The sequence below is a fragment of the Mirounga leonina genome, unplaced genomic scaffold (genome assembly GCF_011800145.1).
Source record: "Mirounga leonina isolate KUSES-001 unplaced genomic scaffold, KU_Mleo_1.0 Mir_53, whole genome shotgun sequence".
Taxonomy (NCBI): Eukaryota; Metazoa; Chordata; class Mammalia; order Carnivora; family Phocidae; genus Mirounga; species Mirounga leonina.
The window spans coordinates 68,384,529-68,407,583 of NW_023270807.1; positions in this window are offsets into that span (position 1 = coordinate 68,384,529).

Below are 23,055 nucleotides of genomic sequence, written 5' to 3' on the forward strand. Positions count from 1 at the left end.
GGAACCACATGGAATGTGCATGCATATATAAGTACATATATGCATATACAGACCAGCAGAGAATAGGAAATACTCTGAACTAATCCCCACATAGCTTATTTGTTAGATTAACCAGTGTTCTCCCTTTTTTCTGTAAAAAGTCTAGCTTTTACCCATGGTGCACTAACACTCCTACTGAAAGGTAACTTTGCATTCTGCTGGTATATATTTGTCTTGAATCATATATGAACTTACATCAGTTGTGTTTGTTCTAAAGCTGGTTTCATTTTGTGCCCTTGTTATTTTAAAAATCTAGGTAATTAAATTGTATTTATGCTTATGAAATGAGAATGTGAAAAGAGATTATACCTAAAAATAAATAAGTTTAAGGTTTCAGAAAGACGAAACATGCAGCTTAAAAAAAAAAAAAGCTACCAAATTTTCAAAATATACCTAAAATCCAGTTCTTTCTCTCCACTTCCACCAGTACCAGCATGGTCAAAGCCAATATTTTTTGTCAGGGTTACTGAAATAGTCTCATCACTGGTAGTCTAGTTCCTTCTCTTTTGCCTTTGAACTTATTCCCAGCATAGCTGTAAAAGGCCTTTGCACTGGCTGATCCTCCTGCTGGAATGCTCTTCCCCACACAGTCATATAACTGATTCACCACTTCATCTAAATGTTTGTTCAATGCTATCTTATCTAGCAGTCTACCGTGACCTTTCTAGTGAGATTGCAAACACCTCCCCACATTCCTGATCCCCTTTACCCTGATTTTCTTTTTACTATAGCATGTTCCACTTTATTACAGGACATAATTTACTTATTATGTTTATTGCTTGTCTTGTCTTTCTATTGCCATAAGGTAGAAACCAGAATATGGTTTCCCTGGGAGCATTCTGTTATCTGAACTATCCCAAGTGCCTAAAAGAGTACCTAGCACAAAACAGACTCTCAATAAATATTAGCTGAATTAATGAATTAAATGTAGAAAAGGCAGCTGTGAAATGTAAATGAGCTGATGAATACTAAATCAACTTATGAAAACCAATCATGTTTCTCTCTACCAGCAGTAACAAATTAGAGAAATAACTTTTAAAGGTGTTTTTTACAATAGCCGTAAAATTATAAGGAATTTGTTTTGCCAAGAGTTTGAAAGACTTCCATGAATAAAACTTTTCAAGCGAAAAAAGGACAAAAAGATCATCCAAATAGAGATATTTACATCAATTCTCCCTCTAAATTAATCTGTAAAGTCAATGCAACCCCAGTATGAATCAGGATTTGCCCTCCACCATATTAAGCCATATGAGAAAGGCATAGATCAGAGTAAAAACAAAACAAAGCAAAACTATTATTGTGATATTGCCAGCAGAAGACCAACGGATCAATGGTACAGAATTGAAAACTCAGGGAAGACTCTTCATTTACAATAAAGTTGGCACAATAAATTAATTGGAGAGAACATGTTGTTTAAAAAATAACATTTGGAAAACTGATTCACTATTTGAAAAAAACCCAAAAAACAAACAAACAAAAAACCCTGTGTTTCTAACACAACAAATAATGTGGACTAGAAAGGATATAATGCTTAAAGTGAAAAATAAAACTATATATTTAATATTAAAAATTAGACAATACCTCTGTGATTTAAGGACAAAGAAGGATTTCTTAAAACTTCAAAATCCTGTACCAAAAGTAAAATAAGAAAATGTGATTACATAAAAAAAATAAAGTGTCTGGCCAGTGAAAAACTCCATGAATAAACAGACAGATGAAAGGTATTGGCAATCTCTAAAACTGACAAAGGACTAATCTCTGGAATAAAACAAAAATATCTGTGAATCAACCAGAAAATTATAGGATCTTCAAAAGGCAAATGAGCAAAAGATGTGAAAAGGCAATTTACAGAAGAGGAAACATGAACAACTATCATGTTTATGAAGACATACACAAACTTATTAGTAAAAGAAGAAATGTGATTTAAAACATTGGGATCCACTTGACTTAATGACTAGTGATAAGCCATGTTGACTTCATGTATTCCCCTGATACGACATAATGAGAAAGGAACACCATCTCTGTGGTATTTTTCCCAAACCCCAAACTCAAGTCAAATAAGGTGAACACATCAGATAAGCTCACATGCTAGGGCATTCTACAAAAGACATGGCCAGTGCTCTTCAAAATTCTCAAGGTCATGAAAAACAAGGAAAGACTGGGAAACTGACATGTATAGGAGAAGACCTGGGGACTTCATTACTAAATGTAATACAGTAATCTAGAATCCTGGAACAGAAATAGGACCTCAGTGGGAAAATGTGAGATCTAAATAAAGTCTCTTGCTTAGTTAATAGATTTGTGCCAATGTTGGCCCCAATGTTAGTTTTGACAAATGTATTATTGTTATGCTAACATTAGGGGAAACTGGATGAAGGGTACATAGGACCTATCTGTATATCTTTGCAACTTCTATGTAAATCTAAAATTATTCCAAAATTTTAAAAATTTTAAAAAAGAAAAATGAAATATCCCTTTGTATCTATCTGACTGACAAAAATTAAAACCCTGGAACATGCTAAGTGTTGGAGATGATGAAATCTTGTGTACCACTCTTGGAATTACAGACTGGCAAAGGTACTCTGGAGAGAAATATGGCATGTTCTATAGGCCAATAATTTCTCTCATATAAGAAAAAAGTTCTCACACCAACAAAAGGAGACATGTGATATTTATGTACATCTTAATATATCAATGTTGTTTGTAGTGGTGAGTGCCCATTATTGGAGTACTGAATATACAAAGTGTAATGGATTCACACCAAGGAGTCCATGTAGCATTAGAAGTGGCAGACAAATAGCATACAAAGTAACATGGATGGATATTAAAAATGCAGTGCTGAATGAAAGAAGAAACAAAAGGAGATATACTGCAATTTTTAATACAGCATACAAAATAACATACATTTTACAAGAACACATACAACAATTAAACACATTAGAATGGTTGCCATTACACTAAGCACATTAGAATGGAGAGAAATGCAGATTAGAAGATGAGTATTCATGCCAATCATGCAAACAATAAAGTGAGATTAAGTAAAACAATGATAACAGTGGACCACAAAATATATAATATGATTTACTCAACTTGCTACTCTAAAAATTTTTTTTTTAATTTTATTATGTTATGTTAGTCACCATACAATACATCATTAGTTTTTGATGTGGTGATCCATGATCCATTGTTTTTGTGTAACATCCAGTGCTCCATGTAGTACGTGCCCTCCTTAATACCCATCACCGGGCTAACCAATCCCCCCCCCTCTCTAAAACCCTGTTTGTTTCTCAGAGTCCATAGTCTCTCATGGTTCATCTCTCCTTTTTAAAGTTGGCAAAGTCTAAGACGTTACACTCAGATTATTTTGCAATTGTCCTTAGTTTTGTTTGTTTGTTTTGTTTTCATTTTTATAAAACTGAAATTGGATATCAAATAATGTACTATAAGTTCAGTTTTAACAGGAAAGATTACCTCAAACTCCATTCAAAGGGCTTATATACAAAGATATTGCCTGACCCTACATCTAAAGTTTAGCAAATAAGTGGTTATGTTTTATGTTAAAATCTCTTTTTAAAAGTTACATTTTTAAATTATGTATGTATTATTTTTTAAATAAATCCCAATTTCATCTGTATATTTCAATTACTTCATGAACAACAGGGATAGTCACTACTATCCCTGAATAAAAATATTCTAGAGTATATATAATGAAGTGATTCACTTATCTTATAAACTATCCTACTCAACAAACATCAGCTGCTTTAGCTGGGCTTGAATTTGTGGTTCTGGGGCTTACAAAATTAAGATCACTAGGTAGGTGATGACTTTAGTGTTCTTTTTCACTAACTGAAAGACAAATGTAATCCAGAACAGCCCTTTATAAACTTTAACATACACTTGCATCAACTGGGGATCTTGTTAAAGTTCAAATTTTGATCCAGTAGTTTTGGGGGGAGTTTGAGATTTAGCATTTTTAAGAAGTTCTGAGTGGCACCAACACTGATGGTCCATGGAGCACATTTTGGGCAGGATGAATTTGTCAAAATCACATTTGTAGTTATTTAAGTACTTGAACAAATATACAACTGATTCCCTGAAATTCTGTAGCATGGATCTAGAAGTGGTACCCAAACCTGTATAATTTCTGAGATATACTTATGAAGCAGATATTCATCTGTGTTATAAAAATCTCTCTGTATTTATTTTCAACTTTGTTTCCACTATAGTGTGTTAGAAATAAAATGTACCTGCCCCCCAAACTGAAATAAGTTAAATTATAAAATGGGTTTATTGTTACTTATCTGAATGCTAGAAGAAATCTGGCCCAAGTTAATTTATTTTTGTCCTAATTTGTATTTAGTTCCTCCCATCTCACCCATACCAATTGACTAACAGTTCCAATTTCTTTCAATTACAGTCCTAGAATATAAATAATAAGGTTATGCCCTCAGAATGGAGAAGGATACCATTCTCTTTGTTGGCTCTGAAAAAAGGATGGATATACATGAAATTCATATGTTCCTATGTAAATGCAAGCATCTTTTAACTTACCAATGGCAAAGACATTTTTAACTGAGCAGCAAATGTTTCCAGGTTTATTTATGCAAAAATATAATTTATGAATGTTAGTTTTTCTTCACTGTGTTTTCTATTAAGAAACATTCACTATTTAGCTATAACATATATGCTGGTTAATTCCTTCCCAAGGCATTTATTGCTGTTTTGTGGATAGACAAATTATAAGTCACAAATTCCTCTATACATAATTCTATTAGCATGCTGAAATCAACATTAAAGGAATGCTAATTGAATTTGTTTAAATATTAAAAAGTTAACTGTCAGTTTCTTTGATTTAATGAGTTTCTTACAGGATCTTAATCTGTGCAATGTTAGACTTTTCTTTGTTTTTATTATAAGGTGTAATTTCTAAAACCTGAATTGCTTCTCTACAAGTATTTCATTTGCACAGGTTACCATTTCAGTCGTTAAACTGTAATTAATGGTTAACATAATTAACCTAAATACATATGATTATAGGAATTTCAACATAGAATTATATTGTCTAATTAGGAAATTATGATTCAAATGAAATAATTATGAAAGGTGAAGACTTTAAAATAAAATCTATAGTAAAGTATTCTTTGTTTACTTAGTAGAACATGTGATTAGCAAAATTATATAGTATTCTCTTCTTCCCAGTTATATATTTTTGAAGGAAAGCAAATAACATGTGTTCCACGCTGATCTTTTCTTGCAAGGTTAGGAAGAGCCCATTCTCTCCCAGAAGGTGGAAGAGATCAATCTCATTCTCCGTTTTCTTTCTCACAAGAATGTGGCAGAGAGTAGAAATTGGAAAGAACACTACTTGTCACAAAGTAGCACCATAGTTTCAATGGACTTATACCCACTTTTCTCTTTTGATTCCAGGATTCAACACATAACTGAGACTCCTAAACTTAAACACTAAACAAGAGGTGCCTGAGTGGCTCAGTCAGTTAGGCATCTGCCTTGGGCTCAGGTCATGATCCCAGGGTCCTGGGATGGAGCCCTGCGTCAGGCTCCCTGCTGGGAGCCTAGTTCTCTTTCTGCCCCTCCCCCACTTGTGCTTTTTCTCTCTCTCTCAGATAAATAAAAATCTTTAAAAAAATAAATATTAAACAAATCATGTATATTGAGTGTGATGAAGAGAGAGAATCACTTGCTATTAATAATTTACCTTAGTTCCTATACGAAGGAGTCACTCAACTCCTGACCACTTCCTACATGGAGGAACAGCAGCACAAAATGGCACCAATGAAGGTCATAACTTCATCACTCTTCCATCCTGGTGTCCCAAACAGAGGCCCAGGAAAGATGCTCCATTTCCTTTTGCACAAAAGCTTATCAGTTTACATTCATTTAACAATAATGTCCATCTCATTCATTTGCTGAGAATCAAATAAGGAGGTATTTTAGGTTCCTGGACCCAATTCCAATGTTGAGGGGGGTTCCCTCCACACAACACTAAGCAATTCTCAGGCACAATAAGGGTGATGAGATTTCAACTCAATTCTGACAGAGGTAGCATTAGATTTTACAGGGTTATAGTTCATTCCTACAAGATTGCCCCCCTCTTCAACCAGCCAGAGATGGAGTTTTCAGTGACCTCCTCCTTAGGTTCGATTAATTTGCTAGAATTGCTTGCAGATCTCAGGTAAACATGTACCTACATTTACCAGTTTATTAAAGGATGTGATAAAGGATATGAAAAAATAGCCAGATAAAGAGATACATAGGGTGAAGTCCTGAATAAAGAAACCTTTGTCCTTGTGAAGCTTGGGAACTGGCTTAGTGTCATGTGAGAGTGTTCTCCTTCCCCAAGCATGGAAGCTTTCCCAAAAAAAAAAAAGGACCAAAAAATTCTTGGGTTTTTATGGAGGCTTGATTACATAGTCATGATTGACTAAATCATTGGCCATTGGCCATTGGCTGATTCAACCTCTAGCCCTTCTTCCCGCCCCAGCGGTTGGGGTGGGACTGAAAGTTCCAACCCTCTAATCACATAGCTGGTCCTCCGGGCAACTAGACCCTGCCCTTGGGTGGAGTCTAAAAGTCACCTTCATTCATAACAAGACGTCCATTTCACATTTATGGCTCTGAAGCATTTCTAGTAACTGTGGATGAAAATCAAATGTATCTGGGATACATTTAATATATATTTGGTCATTATATGACAGAAGGTATTTATGAAATACTTTGGAGCTGTAAAGAGTTATGAAATATATAAGACTTTTGTTATTTTCATTAGAGTCCACAGCTGCCATATGATGAGATTAAATGCATTTCAATCCATCCTGTCTTCTGAACCATTGACATCTTCTAGGAAAAATGTTTGCTATATTGAAATGTACTTTCTTTCCACATATACCCAACCTGGAGAAAGTACTCATTTCCTTCTCTGTGCTCTAATAACATATTGTTTATTTCTCATTTTGCAGTTCAGCCTGCTGTGAAAGCTGTAGGTCTTGTAGGCTAGGTTGAGAGCTCCTTGAGGGCAGAGTCCACATTTTTTATTTATATTCACTGCGAACTATTAAAATATCGGTAAGTATCCAATACATTTTGTTGAATATCTGAATAAATGATAAATAATGAATTAAGATGCCCATAGATAGCTGAGTAGCATTCTATACCTAACCTCTTACGGATTTACAACTAGAGTCATCCAAAAGTCATAAAAGTAATGAGAAAGCAGGATTTAAACTCTGTGTCTAAATTAAACTTATCCTTGCTACACAAAACAAACACTGATTTTAAGAAAAATGATTTCTTGAAATTTCAAGTAAACTGAATTTGCATGATCTAAATTACAAAATCTGACCACAGCTCCACTATTCTAAACACAATCACAAATAAAAGTCTTCATAGGAAATGCACACACACACATACATCAGTTATACTTTACCTTCTAAGGAAATTAATAAAATGTGTCCTTACTGTATTTATTTTTTCCAGCGCCCCTATTCTTGAGTAATCTACAGTGGCACAGAAAGTATTTTGGGACAGACACGAATCTAATCATGGGTCAGGATGGTAATCTATCACAGTTGTTACAGTACATAAGATGCAAAGCAGATCCAAACCATCAGAGGCTTTAGTGGAAATTGTTAAGCAGGGATCAGATGATTATCCAGCAGGAGACAGGTTCAGCTTAAAGAGTCATTGAAACTATCTCCAGTCACTTTTTAAAATGTGTTTTTAAAATGCAGTCCTTGAGACTTAATTTTCTTAAATGCCAACATAATTTAGTCCAACCTACTGAAAAGTGAACACTTTTTCCTGTGAACCCTTTTTAATTTCTGGTATAATTCTTTTAAAATTTTGTACAGAAATAGCTGATCCTGTATTAATGGAAGGAAATCGTCCTCAAAAGAAAACCTTCTTCTACAGGTGCATTTCCTAGTTTTTCCAAAATTCGGATGCCATTGCAGTTGAGAAAAACCTTTACATCATATGATCATATGGAGAAAAATAAACTCTACAGACAGACATTATGACTCAGTGGTGCGCCTGAATACTACACTCTCAGAGACAGTCCACGCTGCAAACACTGTTGTTCTCTGTAACAAATCCCAAAAACACTGACCTAGGGAAAACAGACTGCAAAACCTCTGACTTAGCACCTCTGACTTTCTGCAAAATCATCAAAAGACTAACAAATAAGTAGAAAAAACAGTCAAAATTTTCTCCTGTTTCAGAAGTTACACATGTAATTATTATTTATCTTTGGTAAACTGCCAAGCTTTTTCAATTAGTTTAGGAGTGTACATCCAAAATGTCTCCTCAGGGAAGTACAAGGATAATCTTCCATTCAGCAGACTGTTATCTGGGACAAGTTGGGAGGAGAGAGGATGTAATCTGATAAGTTATCCTTCCAGATGGTTTGCAGAAATTACTGTTAACTGCTAGCTTGAAATAAATATTATATTGGCCTAAATATTCAAGATAAGATTGCTGATTTACATGGGCTTTTGCAAACTGACAAGAATTTAAGTCAGTTCTTAAAATTGTACAGAAGGTTAGAATCAAGAAAAAATATTTCTAACAAAAAGAATTATATGAGGTGCTGCCAAGATCTACCAGGACATTGACATCTGACCTTCTAGAAATTGCAAATAAAATTTTCTTTCAGGACTATCTTTGATTTGACTTCATAACTAGATAGAGACATACACGTGATAAAAATGAACTAAACAAATTCTTCTCTGTTTAAACACATTAGAGTATAATTTGATCAGGTTTTCTGATAAGAGGATAACATCTTTGGAAGAACAATCTATTCCCAACACCAAGCTCCTTGAGGGAAAGGTTCATGCCTTATCTGTGTATTCTTCACAATAACTAGTATAGAACCAGGTATGCAGTAGGCAATTACTGAGAATCTGATGATTTTAATCAAATCATTGTTGAATTTGTAATACATAAGTATGTAATAGACGTTTTCGAACCCCAAAGGGAATATAAGACAGAAGTGTTATCTTATAGAACTGATTATCTTCTTTGGGAAACCAGGCTCACAAATATGAAATTGTTAAATGGCAACAAATCAAAGTATAATACTGAAAAATAGTCTATAGAAGTTATTGTCTAATAATTATAAAATTAAGTCAGGAAAATATCAGATAGTATGTAATTAGACATATAAATATAATAGAGAAGAAAAACATGAGTCTTCAAGCTAGCAGAGAGCATCAAAAGACTGGAATTAGATAAAGTTTGCCAGTGTGGAAAGTTTGCTACATAACATTAGAGAGGGAAAAGTCAATTGAAACTGATGTTTTTCATGGAGAAATGACATCTAAGGAGCCCAAAGACCCTTAGGGCATAGAGAAGAAGAGATGAGTTTGGCCAACTGAAGAAAGAGCAGAAGCAATGTGAAATCTGTGAATAATGAAGTGCAACAGCTGAATTGCAAGAAGACTGGGTTAACTAACCTCAGGTCTATATCACAAATGTTAAAATAGGAGACAAGTCAAAGTAGGTCATTTGAGGTTAACTCATAACGGTCTCTCAACAGTTGGTAGGGATATCTGGAATTTACTTTTGGGCAAATGGAAATCACATAAAAAATTTGATCAGATATGATTTAAGAAAAGAGAGAGTAGCCTTAAATACATTTAATACAAACATGGAGAAGAAAATAGATTTTTTTTTTCTTTGTGGTTAGAAGATAGATCTAGGGGGCGCCTGGGTGGCTCAGTCATTAAGTGTCTGCCTTCGGCTCAGGTCATGATCCCAGGGTCCTGGGATCGAGCCCCACATCGGGCTCCCTGCTCAGCGGGAAGCCTGCTTCTCCCTCCTCCACTCCCCCTGCTTGTGTTCCCTCTCTCGCTGTGTCTCTCTCTGTCAAATAAATAAATAAAATCTTTAAAAAAAAAAAAAAGAAGATAGATCTAGGACCAATGAGTAAAAATCAGAGAAGGAGGAATTTTGCTCAAAAGTGGAGATACATAACAATTTGATTTAAATGAACACAGCATGGAGTGACTTTAAAGTGCAAATTCCCCATTATTAGTTCAAAGGGTCTTGTGTTTATTGTTCCCGTTGTGGAAAAAAATCATGCATCAAACAGATGTTCTGAAAGACATTCTGATTCCAAACATTTAAAAAACAAGAGGCAGGAGGTGGTGGCAGATTCTGAGTATAGGAAGATCAGCCAAGAGGCCATTGATAGATTCCAAGTTTAGGTGATGTAGTCCATACCACTATCCATTATAGCACCCATTATTAATTTGACCAATGCCTATGAGCTCATGGTCCTAAGTGCTTTATGTAAGTTGTATTTCCTAAACTTTTCAAGATCCTATAGAGTGCACACCATTCTTCTCCTTATTTTACAGATAAGGTGGGGAGCGATGGGAATGGGAAAGATAGAAGAGGCATTTGGAAGGACAACAAGAGTAAGGAGATTAATATGTTATGGGTAGTAAAGCAATAGGCTGAGGTGAAGGTTACTTGATGACTTAATATTTTCCCTATGCTGCATTACAATCCTATATAACCCACAGCAACTTGGTATTTACTGGATATCAAAGAACACTGAATCTCAAATATCATTTTTACTTAATGATTTCTTTTTTGCTTAAGCTGCTTTACAGTAGATTATCATCACCATCTCAAAATATTCATAAAAAATCTCTTGGTCACAGGCATCAGAGGCACTGGGTGAGGTCTTCAGCAATAAAAGTAAACAGCACAAGGCTGAAGGCAATGTAAGCATTAAGTGCAAATGATTGAAAAAAAAAGTGTTCATTAGCCCACTCTTTTATTATATACTGTTCAGGGACTGATTTACTTAATTCTCTTTAATACATTAATATACTACAGCCACGTTTTTTTGTATGGTTGAGAACACGTGCTAAATATTTTGCAGAAGCATCTTATTGTTGACCATGATTGTTGGAGGGAGGAATGTAGGTACTTCACTTATAAATAAATTCTGCTCTTGGCCGTCGTCAGACCTTTATGCCCTGCTGTTACCTCTACCTAGAATTTCCTGACTTCATTCAGTGGAGAAAGATAATTCAATCCACAGCCAGAGACGCCTCTTCCACAAAGGTTCACTTTCTCCCCTTGGTATCAGTGACTCTATCACAGCCCTTGTCACATTGTGTCTTTCATATGCCCAGAATGCCTCATAAGTAAACAACTGTTGTTTTATTTCCTTTTTGCTACTGCTTCTCCTCACTGCCCCCTCCGTACCATCCTCAAAGTTAAGAACATAATTCACACTCATGAATTGTTAAAATGAAAAACATACAGATGACAAAGATACATGCGTTACCAGGTTAAATGATCCAGGTGAGTGAGAAGAGGGAAGAATGGATTAACCCCTCTGGCCTACCTGAAGCTTATTCCTATAGCTGATAGAACAAATGACACTGAATTATCATAAATTGTTTACCTATATGTCATGCTCATCAGACTGTATAAGGCATACAGTTTATATCCAACATATGCTCCTTGAATTAAGTCAAATTATCATTGTCTTATAAACATCTACTATAATTTAACAATACAAATTATTATTCTCGTGCTGGAGTAGAAATAGGCAAACAGATGCTTATCAGTGAAGCTAAGAAATTGTATTTAAAACTAGCATAGATCGGGCGCCTGAGGGGTTCAGTTGGTTAAGCATCTGCCTTCAGCTCAGGTCATGATCCCAGGGTCCTGAGATTGAGCCCCACGTTGGGCTCCCTGTTCAGTGGGGAGTCTGCTTCTCCCACTTCCTCTGCCCCTTCCCTGCTTGTGCTCTCTCTCTCTCAAATAAATAAATAAAATCTTTAAAAAAAAATAAAACTAGCATAAATCAAATCCCCTAAAATAAGCGGCAACAGATTATGAGTCAGTGAATAAAAATATAGTCAAACCACAGATGATTTGCTTGGCTCATAATGTTTCTATAATGCTTTTAGGTGTGGCATGCAAGCTGACATCTTCAAGCTGTACCCCTCCCCCCTGATTTACTCTAGGTCTTCTAACACATTTATGTTAACTTCTTTGCCTCCTGGGAAATTTAAATTTGTGGCCTCTCTACTATAACTTGTCTTGGGACTATAAACAAGATCAATCTGCTTTTTCCCTCAAGTATTTTATCAAATTTCTTTCTCTCAGTTTCAGTTAATCTAAACTTTTATAAATGTAAATTGCATTCCTACAACAAAGCAATCCCACATTGATGGAATAGAACATAAGAAGTTGTATTAACAACAGGTATAGTGCATCACATATATTAAAGCATGACTGTTTAGGTTACATTTATAGGAAAGACTTCAGGTTTTGATTATAGTGAACTTCATGGACACATTTTTTTTTTTTTAAATCTTATTTAAGTGTCTCTCTAATTCTTCAAGCCCATGGATTCATCAGGGGGAAAATGGCCTCTGATCTGTTCTCCCTAAATGAAGTAATAATCTTTTGATTATGGAATTAAAGGTGTTCTGATATAACGGAGGAAGAGAAATACAAACAAGTAATGATAAAAAGAAGTCTTCAAATTCTAGGAAACAAATGTCACTTCCATGTAAAATACAAGAAAATAAATAACAAAAATGTCACCAATAGAATAGTATTTGGATGATTAAAACTTTCTCTATGTCATGCCTCAGAAGTTTGAGGCACAGGCCAGTCACTGACAATAATAATAGGGAGTGTGCAGAGTGTTAAAACTTCTCTAGATTTTTCTCCAACAGTTGGAATATGATAGACTTTGAGCAGAACTCAATTTTTTTCAGAATTTTTTTAAAAATTCACAATTATGGGGGCACCTGAGTGGCTCAGTTGGTTAAGCGTCTGCCTTCGGCTCAGGTCATGGACCCAGGGTCCTAGGATCAAGCCCTACATCGGGCTCCCTGCTTGGCTGGGAATCAGCTTCTCTCCCTCCCTCTGGCCCCACTCATACTCTCTCTCTCAAATAAATAAATAAAATCTTTTAAAAAATAAATAAAAAAATAAAAATTCACAATTTTTGCAACAGAACTAAATTTATGATTCACAAGTTCTCATTTATCTTGTGTCACTAAAATGTCAAGTCTTATCACTTCAAAGTCTGAACATGCACTGTGCCTTTTTTGGGGAAAATGTCTCCTCTGCTATAACTTTAGGGGTGAATAAATTAATCTTTAAATACCAACTCTGAATCTGTTGCAGTATTTCAAATATTAAATAGATTAAACCTGAAGAGAGATAAGAAAACAAAAAAAGCACATGCAACAGCCTTCTTTTTCAGATAATTGATGATTATTTTAACAAGGCATGTTCTTGTTATAAAATAATACTCCTGTAAAAGCTATTGATAGTAATAATAATGTCTAACATCTCTTAATTTGTTTTTTAATTTTTTATTTTTTAAATTTTATTTTATTATGTTATGTTAATCACCATACATTATATCATTAGTTTTTGATGTAGTGTTCCATGATTCATTGTTTGTGTATAACACCCAGTGCTCCATTCAATACGTGCCGTCTTTAATACCCATCACGAGGCTAACCTATCCCACCACCTCCCTCCCCTCTACAACCCTCAGTTTGTTTCTCAGAGTCGATAGTCTCTCATGGTTCGTCTCCCCCTCTGATTTCAACGTCTTCATTTTTCTCTTCTTACTATCTTTTGTTTTTTTTTAACATACAATGTATTATTTGAAATGTTTCAGAGGTACAGGTCTGTGATTCACAGCGCTCACCATAGCACATACCCTCCCCAGTGTCTATCACCAGGCCACCCCATCCCTCCCACCCTCACCACTCCAGCAACCCTAAGGTTGTTTCCCGAGATTAAGAATTCCTCATATCAATGAGATCATATGATACATGTCTTTCTCTGATTGACTTATTTTGCTTAGCATAATACCCTCTAGTTCCATCCATGTCATTGTAAATAGCAAGATTTCGTTTTTGTTTTTGTTTTTGTTTTTGATGGCTGCATAATATTCCATTGTATATATATATACCACATCTTCTTTACCCATTCATCTGTCAATGGACATCTTGGCTCTTTCCACAGTTTGGCTATTGTGGACATTGCTGCTATAAACATCGGGATGCATGTACCCCTTCGGATCATTACATTTGTATCTTTGGGGTAAATACCCAGTAGTACAATTGCTGGGTCATAGGGCAGCTCTATTTTCAACTTTTTGAGGAAGCTCCATACTGTTCTCCAGAGTGGCTGCACCAGCTTGCATTCCCACCAACAGTGTAGGAGGGTTCCCCTTTCTCTGCATCCCCGCCAATATCTGTTGTTTCCTGACTTGTTAATTTTAGCCATTCTGACTGGCGTGAGGTGGTATCTCATTGAGGTTTTGATTTGGATTTCCCTGATGCTGAGCAATGTTGAGCACTTTTTCATGTGTCTGTTGGCCATTTGGATGTCTTCTTTCGAAAAATGTCTGTTCATGTCTTCTGCCCATTTCTTGGTTGGATTACTTGTTCTTTGGGTGTTGAGTTTGATAAGTTCTTTATAGATTTTGGATGCTAGCTCTTTATCTGATATGTCATTTGCAAATATCTTCTCCCATTCTGTCAGTTGTCTTTTGGTTTTGTCGACTGTTTCTTTTGTTGTGCAAAAGCTTTTCATCTTGATGAAGTCCCAATAGTTCATTTTTGCCCTTGCTTCCCTTGTCTTTGGCGATGGTTCTAGGAAGAAGTAGCTACGGCTGAGGTCGAAGAGGTTCCTGCCTGTGTTCTCCTCTAGGATTTTGATGGACTCCTGTCTCACATTTAGGTCTTTCATCCATTTTGAGTCTATTTTTGTGTGTGGTGTAAGGAAATGGTCCAGTTTCATTCTTCTGCATGTGCCTGTCCAATTTTTCCAACACCATTTGTTGAAGAGACTGTCTTTTTTCCACTGGACGTTCTTTCCTGCTTAGTCGAAGATTAGTTGACCATAGAGTTGAGGGTCCATTTCTGAGTTCTCTATTCTGTTCCATTGATCTATGTGTCTGTTTTTGTGCCAGTACCATACTGTCTTGATGATGACAGCTTTGTAATAGAGCTTGAAGTCCGGAACTGTGATGCCACCAGCTTTGCTTTTCTTTTTCAACATTCCTCTGGCTATTTGGGGTCTTTTCTGGTTCTATACAAATTTGAGGATTATTTGTTCCTTTTCTTTGAAAAAAGTGGATGGTATTTTGATGGGGATTGCAATAAATGTGTAGATTGCTCTAGGTAGCACTGACATCTTCACAATATTTGTTCTTCCAATCCATGACCATGGAACATTTTTCCATTTCTTTGTGTCTTCCTCAATTTCTTTCATGAGTATTTTATAGTTTTCTGAGTACAGATCCTTTGCCTCTTTGGTTAGATTTATTCCTAGGTATCTTATGGTTTGGGGTGCAGTTGTGAATGGGATCAACTCCTTAATTTCTCTTTCTTTTCTCTTGTTGATGTATATAAATGTCACTGATTTCTGTGCATTGATTTTATATCCTGCCACTTTACTGAATTCCTGTATGAGTGAAGTCTTTTGGGTTTTACACATAAAGTATCATATCATCTGCAAAGAGTGAGAGTTTGACTTCTTCTTTGCCAATTCGGATTCCTTTAATTTCTTTTTGTTGTCTGATTGCTGTGGCTAGGACTTCTAGTACTATGTTGAAGAGCAGTGGTGATAGTGGATATCCCTGCCATGCTCCTGACCTTAGGGGGAAAGCTCTCAGTTTTTCCCCATTGAGAATGATATTCGCTGTGGGTTTTTCACTGATGGCTTTTATGATATTGAGGTATGTACCCTCTATCCCTATACTGTGAAGAGTTTTAATCAAAAAAGGATGCTGTACTTTGTCAAATGCTTTTTCTGCATCTATTGAGAGGATCATATGGTTCTTGTTCTTTCTTTTATTAATGTATTGTATCACATTGATTGATTTGCAGATGTTGAACCAAACTTGCAGCCCAGGAATAAATCCTACTTGGTTGTGGTGAATAATCCTTTAATGTACTATTGGATCCTATTGGCTAGTACTCTGGTGAGAATTTTTGCATCCATGTTCATCAGGATATTGGTTTGTAATTCTTTTTGATGGGGTCTTTGTCTGATTTTTGGATCAAGGTAATGCTGGCCTCATAAAACGAGTTTGGAAGTTTTCCTTCCATTTCTATTTTTTGGAACAGTTTCAGAAGAATAGGTACTAATTCTTCTTTAAATGTTTGGTAGAATTCCCCTGGGAAGCTATCTGGCCCTGGGCTTTTGTTTGTTGGGAGATTTTTGATGACTGCTTCAATTTCCTTAGTGGTTATAGGTCTGTTCAGGTTTTCTATTTCTTCCTGGTTCAGTTTTGGTAGTTTATACATCTCTAGGAATGCATCCATTTCTTCCAGATTATCTAATTTGATGCCATACAGTTGCCCATAATATGTTCTTATAATTGTTTGTATTTCTTTGGTTGTGATGTCTCCTCTTTCATTCATGATTTTATTTATTTGGGTCATTTCTCTTTTTTTTTTTTTTTTTGATAAGTCTGGCCAGGGGTTTATCAATCTTTCAAAGAACTAGCTCCTAGTCTCATTGATCTGTTTTACTGTTCTTTTGGCTTCTATTTCATTGATTTTTGCTCTGATCTTTATTATTTCTCTTCTCCTGCTGGCTTTAGGCTTTATTTGCTGTTCTTTCTCCAGCTCCTTTAGGTGTAGGGTTAGGTTGTGTATTTGAGACCTTTCTTGTTTCTTGAGAAAGGCTTGTATTGCTATATACTTTCCTCTTAGGACTGCCTTTGCTGCATCCCAAAGATTTTGAACAGTTGTGTTTTCGTTTTCCTTTGTTTCCGTGAAATTTTTTAATTCTTCTTTAATTTCCTGGTTGACCCATTCATTCTTTAGTAGGATGCTCTTTAGCTTCCATGTATTTGAGTTCTTTCCGACTTTCCTCTTGTGATTGAGTTCTAGTTTCAAAGCATTGTGGTCTGAAAATAGGCAAGGAATGATCCCAATCTTTTGGTACCAGTTGAGACCTGATTTGTGACCTAGGATGTGATCTATTCTGGAGAATGTTCCATGGGTACTAGAGAAGAATGTGTATTCTGTTGCTTTGGGATGGAATGTTCTGAATATATCTGTGAAGTCCATTTGGTCCAGTGTTTCATTTAAAGTCTTTATTTCCTTGTTGATCTTTTGCTTAGATGATCTGTCCATTGCAGTGAGGGAGGGGTTTTAAAATCCCCTACTATTATTGTATTGTTGTCAATGTGTTTCTTTGATTTTGTTATTAATTGGCTTATATAATTGGCTGCTCCCATGTTAGGGGCATAGATATTTGTAATTGTTAGATCTTCTTGTTGGATAGACCCTTTATGTAGAATATAGTGACCTTCCTCATCTCTTATTATAGTCTTTGGTTTAAAATCTAATTTGTCTGATATAAGGATTGCCACCCCAGCTTTCTTTTGGTGTCCATTACCATGGTAAATGGTTTTTCACCCCTCACTTTCAATCTGGAGGTGTCTTTGGGTCTAAAATGAGTCTCTTGCCAACAGCATATCGATGGGTCTTGTTTTTTTATCCAATCTGATTTTTGATTGGGGCATTTAGCCCATTTACATTCAGCGTAACTATTGAAAGATATTAATTTAGTGCCATTGTATTGCCTGTAAGGTGACTGTTACTGTATATTGTCTCTATTCCTTCCTGGTCTATGTTACTTTTAGGCTTTCTCTTTGCTTAGAGAGGGCTAGTTTCATGTTTGCAAATTTTCTAGTTTTTGTTTGTCCTGGAAGCTTTTTATCTCTCCTTCTATTTTCAGTGACAGCCTAGCTGGATACAGTATTCTTGGCTGCATATTTTTCTCATTTAGTGCTCTGAATATATCATGCCAGTCCTTTCTGGCCTGCCAGGTCTCTGTGGATAGGTCTGTTGCCAATCTAATGTTTCTACCATTGTAGGTTACATATCTCTTCTCCCAGGCTGCTTTCAGGATTTTCTCTTTGTCTCTGAGACTTTTAAGTTTTACTTTTAGATGTCAGGGTGTTGACCTATTTTTATTGATTTTGAGGGGGGTTCTCTGTGCCTCCTGGATTTTGATGCCTCTTTAAATTAGGGAAGTTCTCTGCTATAATTTGCTCCAATATACCTTCTGCCCCTCTCTCTCTTTCTTCTTCTTCTGCGATCCCAATTATTCTAATATTGTTTTGTCTTATGGTATCACTTACCTCTCGAATTCTGCCCTCATGATCCAGTAGTTGTTTATCTCTCTTTCTCTCAGCTTCTTTATTCTCCATCATTTGGTCTTCTATACCACTAATTCTCTCTTCTGCCTCACTTATCCTAGCAGTTAAAGCCTCCATTTTTTATTGCACCTCATTAATAGCCTTTTTTATTTCGACTTGGTTAGATTTTAGCTCTTATATTTCTCCAGAAAGCATTCCCCTAGTATCTTCCATGCTTTTTTCAAGCCCAGCTAGTATCTTTATAATAGTTATTCTGAACTCTAGTTCCGACATCTTACTAATGTCCATATTGATTACGTCCTGGCAGTCAGTACTGCCTCTTGTTCTTTTTTTTTTGAGCTGAGTTTTTCCATCTTGTCATTTTGTCCAGAGGAGAATAGATGACTGAGAAAACAAAATGCTAACAGGGTAACAACGACCCCAGAAAAATATACACTAAACAAATCAGAAGAGACCTAAAACCAGGGGAAAAGAAAGCGAAAGAAAGGAAAAAGGAAAAAAAAAAAAGAATATGATCAAATATGATCAGGCTGGTGAATAGATCAGTGCCACACACTAGATTTTGGGTGTATTTTGGTGTTAGAAGAAACTGCCTCCCAAAATTTTAAAGAAAGAAAAACTTATATATGTATAAAAATAAGGGTAAATACAATGAAGGGATGAAATATGACTGTAAAGATGAAAATTATAAAAGATTTTATAAAAGGAATTGATAAGATAAGAAGTTGGTTGAAAAAAGAAAGAAGAAAAATTTTATTAAAAAAAAGGGAGACATGGGCACCTGGGTGGCTCAGTTGGTTAAGCGACTGCCTTCAGCTCAGGTTGTGATCCCAGGGTCCTGTGATCGAGTCCCACATCGGGCTCCCTGCTCGACGGGAAGCCTGCTTCTCCCTCTCCCACTCCCCCTGCTTGTGTTCCCTCTCTCGCTGTGTCTCTCTCTGTCAAATAAATAAATAAATCTTTAAATCTTTAAATAAATAAATAAATAAATAAATAAATAAATAAATAAATAAATAAATAAAAGGGAGAGAATGTGATCAGGCAGGAGACTAGAACAAAGCCATACACTAGAGATTTAGGGTATATTTTGGTCTGTTAGAAGAAACTGTATCTGAAAATTTTAAAGAGAGAACAACATATATATACCAAAAATAAGGTTAACTACAATGAAGGGACAGAATATGACCCTAAAAATGAAAAAAAAAAAGATTTTTAAAAAAGGGATAGATAAGATGTTGGTTGAAAAAGGGAAAAAGAAAAATTAAAAAAAAAATAGAAAAAGGAAAAAAAAGAAAATTAAAATATTAACTTTTAAAGACTAAAGAATCAGGGGGGAAAAAGCCATGAATTTTGTGTGCTTATTCCCCTAGCGCTGGAGTTCTGCAGTTCTCATTGACTGGTAAACTTGGTCTTGGCTGGCTGTTCTTGCTGATCTTCTGGGGGAGGGGCCTGTTGCAGTGGTTCCCAAATGTCTTTGCTGGAGGTGGAATTGCCCTGCCCTTATCCGGGGCCAGGCTTGGTAATCTGCTCGGGTTTGCTCTCGGGAGCTTTTGTTCCCTGCAAGCTTTCTGTACAGTTTTGGAGGACAAGAGTGAAAATGGTGGCCTCCCAATATCCGCCCCAGAGGAGCCGAGAGCTTGGGGCTCCAGTCCTCCGTGTGCCCCCAGAGAAAAGCAGTCAATCACTCCTGTCTCCCTGGTCTCTGTCCACACTCCGTGCTCCCCTGGCGTGTGACCGAGCATTTCTATCTCAGGCACATGACCCCGTGTGGAGTCTCCAACCCAGCAGATCCTGCAGTGCGCTCCCGTGCCGCTCCTCCTGGGTGATGAAGGGGAGTCTCCCCAGATCATCTGCTTGTTGAGTCCCTGCTGGAAGAGCAGTGGCCTGACTGTGCCGTGGATCCCGGTTTACGGTAACCCTGAGCTGAGAGCCCACTCCTCGGCTCTGTCTCTGCAGCTGGCTTCCCCACTCCAATACCTGGGAGCTCTGCTGCACTCAGGCACCTCCAGTCTTTCTGTGACCCCGAGGGTCCTGAGACCACACTGTCCCAGCGAGTGTTCCACCCCTGCTTAGCCACTGCTGTGATGTCCCTCAGCGGAGCAGACTTCCAAAAGTTCCAATTTTGTGCTCTGCTGCTCTATCACTTGCCAGTAGTGGCTGATGGAGACCCCTGCCGTCTGTCCTTCTGAATATCACCTCAGATTCACTTCTCCGCACCTCCTACCTTCCAGAAAGTGGTCACTTTTCTGTTCAGAGAGTTGCTACTATTTTCTTTGATCTGCTGTAGGTGTTCAGAATGGTTTGATCCCTATCTATTTGAATTCTTGGGACCAGATGAAATGTAGGTCTCCTACTCCTCCGCCACCTTGCTCAAAACCACATTCCTTAATTTCGTATTAAAAATAGTTCTTGATAGATAACAAGTGTTCAATAAATGTTAGCTACCATATATATTATATACCATATATATATACCAGATATTATTCCAAGAAATGTATATGTATTAATTCAACTATTCCCCCAAATTTCTAAAAGGTAGGTATCATTATTAATAATATTATTATTATTTATTGTTATTATTATTACATTAGAGTACTAACGCCCATCCCACAAATCAGGATTCGAACCTACAACAGGACTTTTAAACACTCTGCCATTCTGGCTCCGGGTTTACATTGATGATTTCCAAAAAGACACACCATCCTTTTTAGTTACCATTCTGGTTAAGTTCATCAATATATCACGTACTTAAGTGTCATTGTTTGAGACAGAAAAAAAGAAAGTAGTTGCTCATTTTATCTAATAATTATGTGTCAGTCTATTAAGAAATGATTCCCATTAGGTTTGATTAAGTTAATGTACCAAAAAAATAATTTTTGCTCAATTTTAATAATTATATATAATCTCCTCAATGTAGAACTCCATTTCATTTGGGGTAAAACTAAGAATATTAAATAGTTAAAATTACTTCAGAAGTGAGCCTTTTGTCTTATGAGACACAAACAAGCTGCAATTTTGTCATCTCCTGTCTACTTTCACTTTCAAGACAAAGTTACATTCAAGAAATTTCTTATTAAATGCATGGCTAATCCTCAAGTCAGTATTCTCAACCTGGATTTTTTTCCCTGGAATCCAAGAACATGGTTTTCAACAGTCTAATGATTAGTGTGATCTATTGATAAATAAATTCAAGAAACCTCATTTTCCTGATTTCCCATTAGTGTTACTGTTGCACCATCATTTTCTTATTTACCAGGATTAAAACTTCAAAGTTGTGGGGGGTTTTTTTGTTTTTTTATGAACATTTTATCATTTTTTTAAATATGTTCAGTTAGCCACTGTATAGTACATCATTAGTCTCTGATATAGTGTTCAGTGATTCATTAGTTGTATATAACACCCAGTGCCCATTACAACATGTGCCCTCCTTAATACCCTGTTGCCCCATCCCCCTAGCCCCCTCCCTTCTGTAACCCTCAGTTTGTTTCCCAGAGTCCATAGTCTTTCATGGTTCATCCCCCCCTACAATTTCCCCCCTTCATTTTTTCCTTCTTTCTCCTAATGTCCTCCATGCTATTCCTTATGTTCCACAAATAAGTGAAACCATATAATTGACTTTCTCTGCTTGACTTATTTCACTTAGCATAATCTCCTCCTGTTCCATCCATGTTGATGCAAATGTATTCATCCTTTCTGATGGCTGAGTAATATTCCATTGTATATATGGACCACATCTTCTTTATCCATTCATCTGTTGAAAGGCATCTCGGCTCCTTCCACAGTTTGGCTATTGTGAAAATTGCTGCTATGAACACTGGAGTGCATGTGCCCCTTTTTTTCACTACACTTATATCTTTGGGGTAAATACCTTGTAGTGTAATTGCTGTGTTATAGGGTAGCTCTATTTTTAACATCTTGAGGAACCTCCATACTGTTTTCCAGAGTGGCTGTACCAGCTTGCATTTCCACCAACAGTGTAAGAGGGTTCCCTGTTCTCCACATCCTCGCCAACATTTGTTGTTTCCTGTTTTGTTAATTTTTGCCATTCTAACTGGTGTAAGGTGGTATCTCATTGTGGTTTTGATTTGTATTTCCCTGATGGCTGGTGATGTTGAACATTTTTTCATGTGTCTATTAGCCATTTGTATCTCTTCTTTGGAGAAGTGTCTGTTCATGTCTTCTGCCCATTTTTTGACTGGGTTATTTGTTTTTTGGGTGTTGAGTTTGAGAGGTTCTTTATAGATCTTTCTTCGATATCAGCCCTTTATCTGTAATGTCATTTGCAAATATCTTCTCCCATCCCGTGGGTTGCCTCTTAGTTTTGTTGACTGTTTCCTTTACTGTGCAGAAGCTTTTTATCTTGATGAAGTCCCAAAAGTTCATTTTTGCTTTTGTTTCCCTTGCCTTTGAAGATGTGTCTTGAAAGAAGTTGCTGTGGCCCATGTTGAGGAGATTACTGCCTATGTACTCCTCTAGGATTTTGATGGATTCCTGTCTCATATTGAGATCTTTTATCCATTCTGAGTTTATCTTTGTGTTTTTTTCAATCTCAGAGCACTTGTCCAGGCTATTACATCTCCCTAGACTGTCATCCCACCTTATTGCACTTACCGAAATCCCACCATCTTTCCAGGGTTAATCCCTTCTGCCTCTTTTCCCTTGGAATCTCCATCACATTTGTTTGTCCCTCCATACAGCAGCATATGTTAGGAGTTAAGACAATGAACTCCAGAGTGGACAGGCTGTTTGGATTCATGTCCTGACTCTACCACCTACCTCTTTTCACTAAGCCATGTGACACTGAGCAAGTTAAT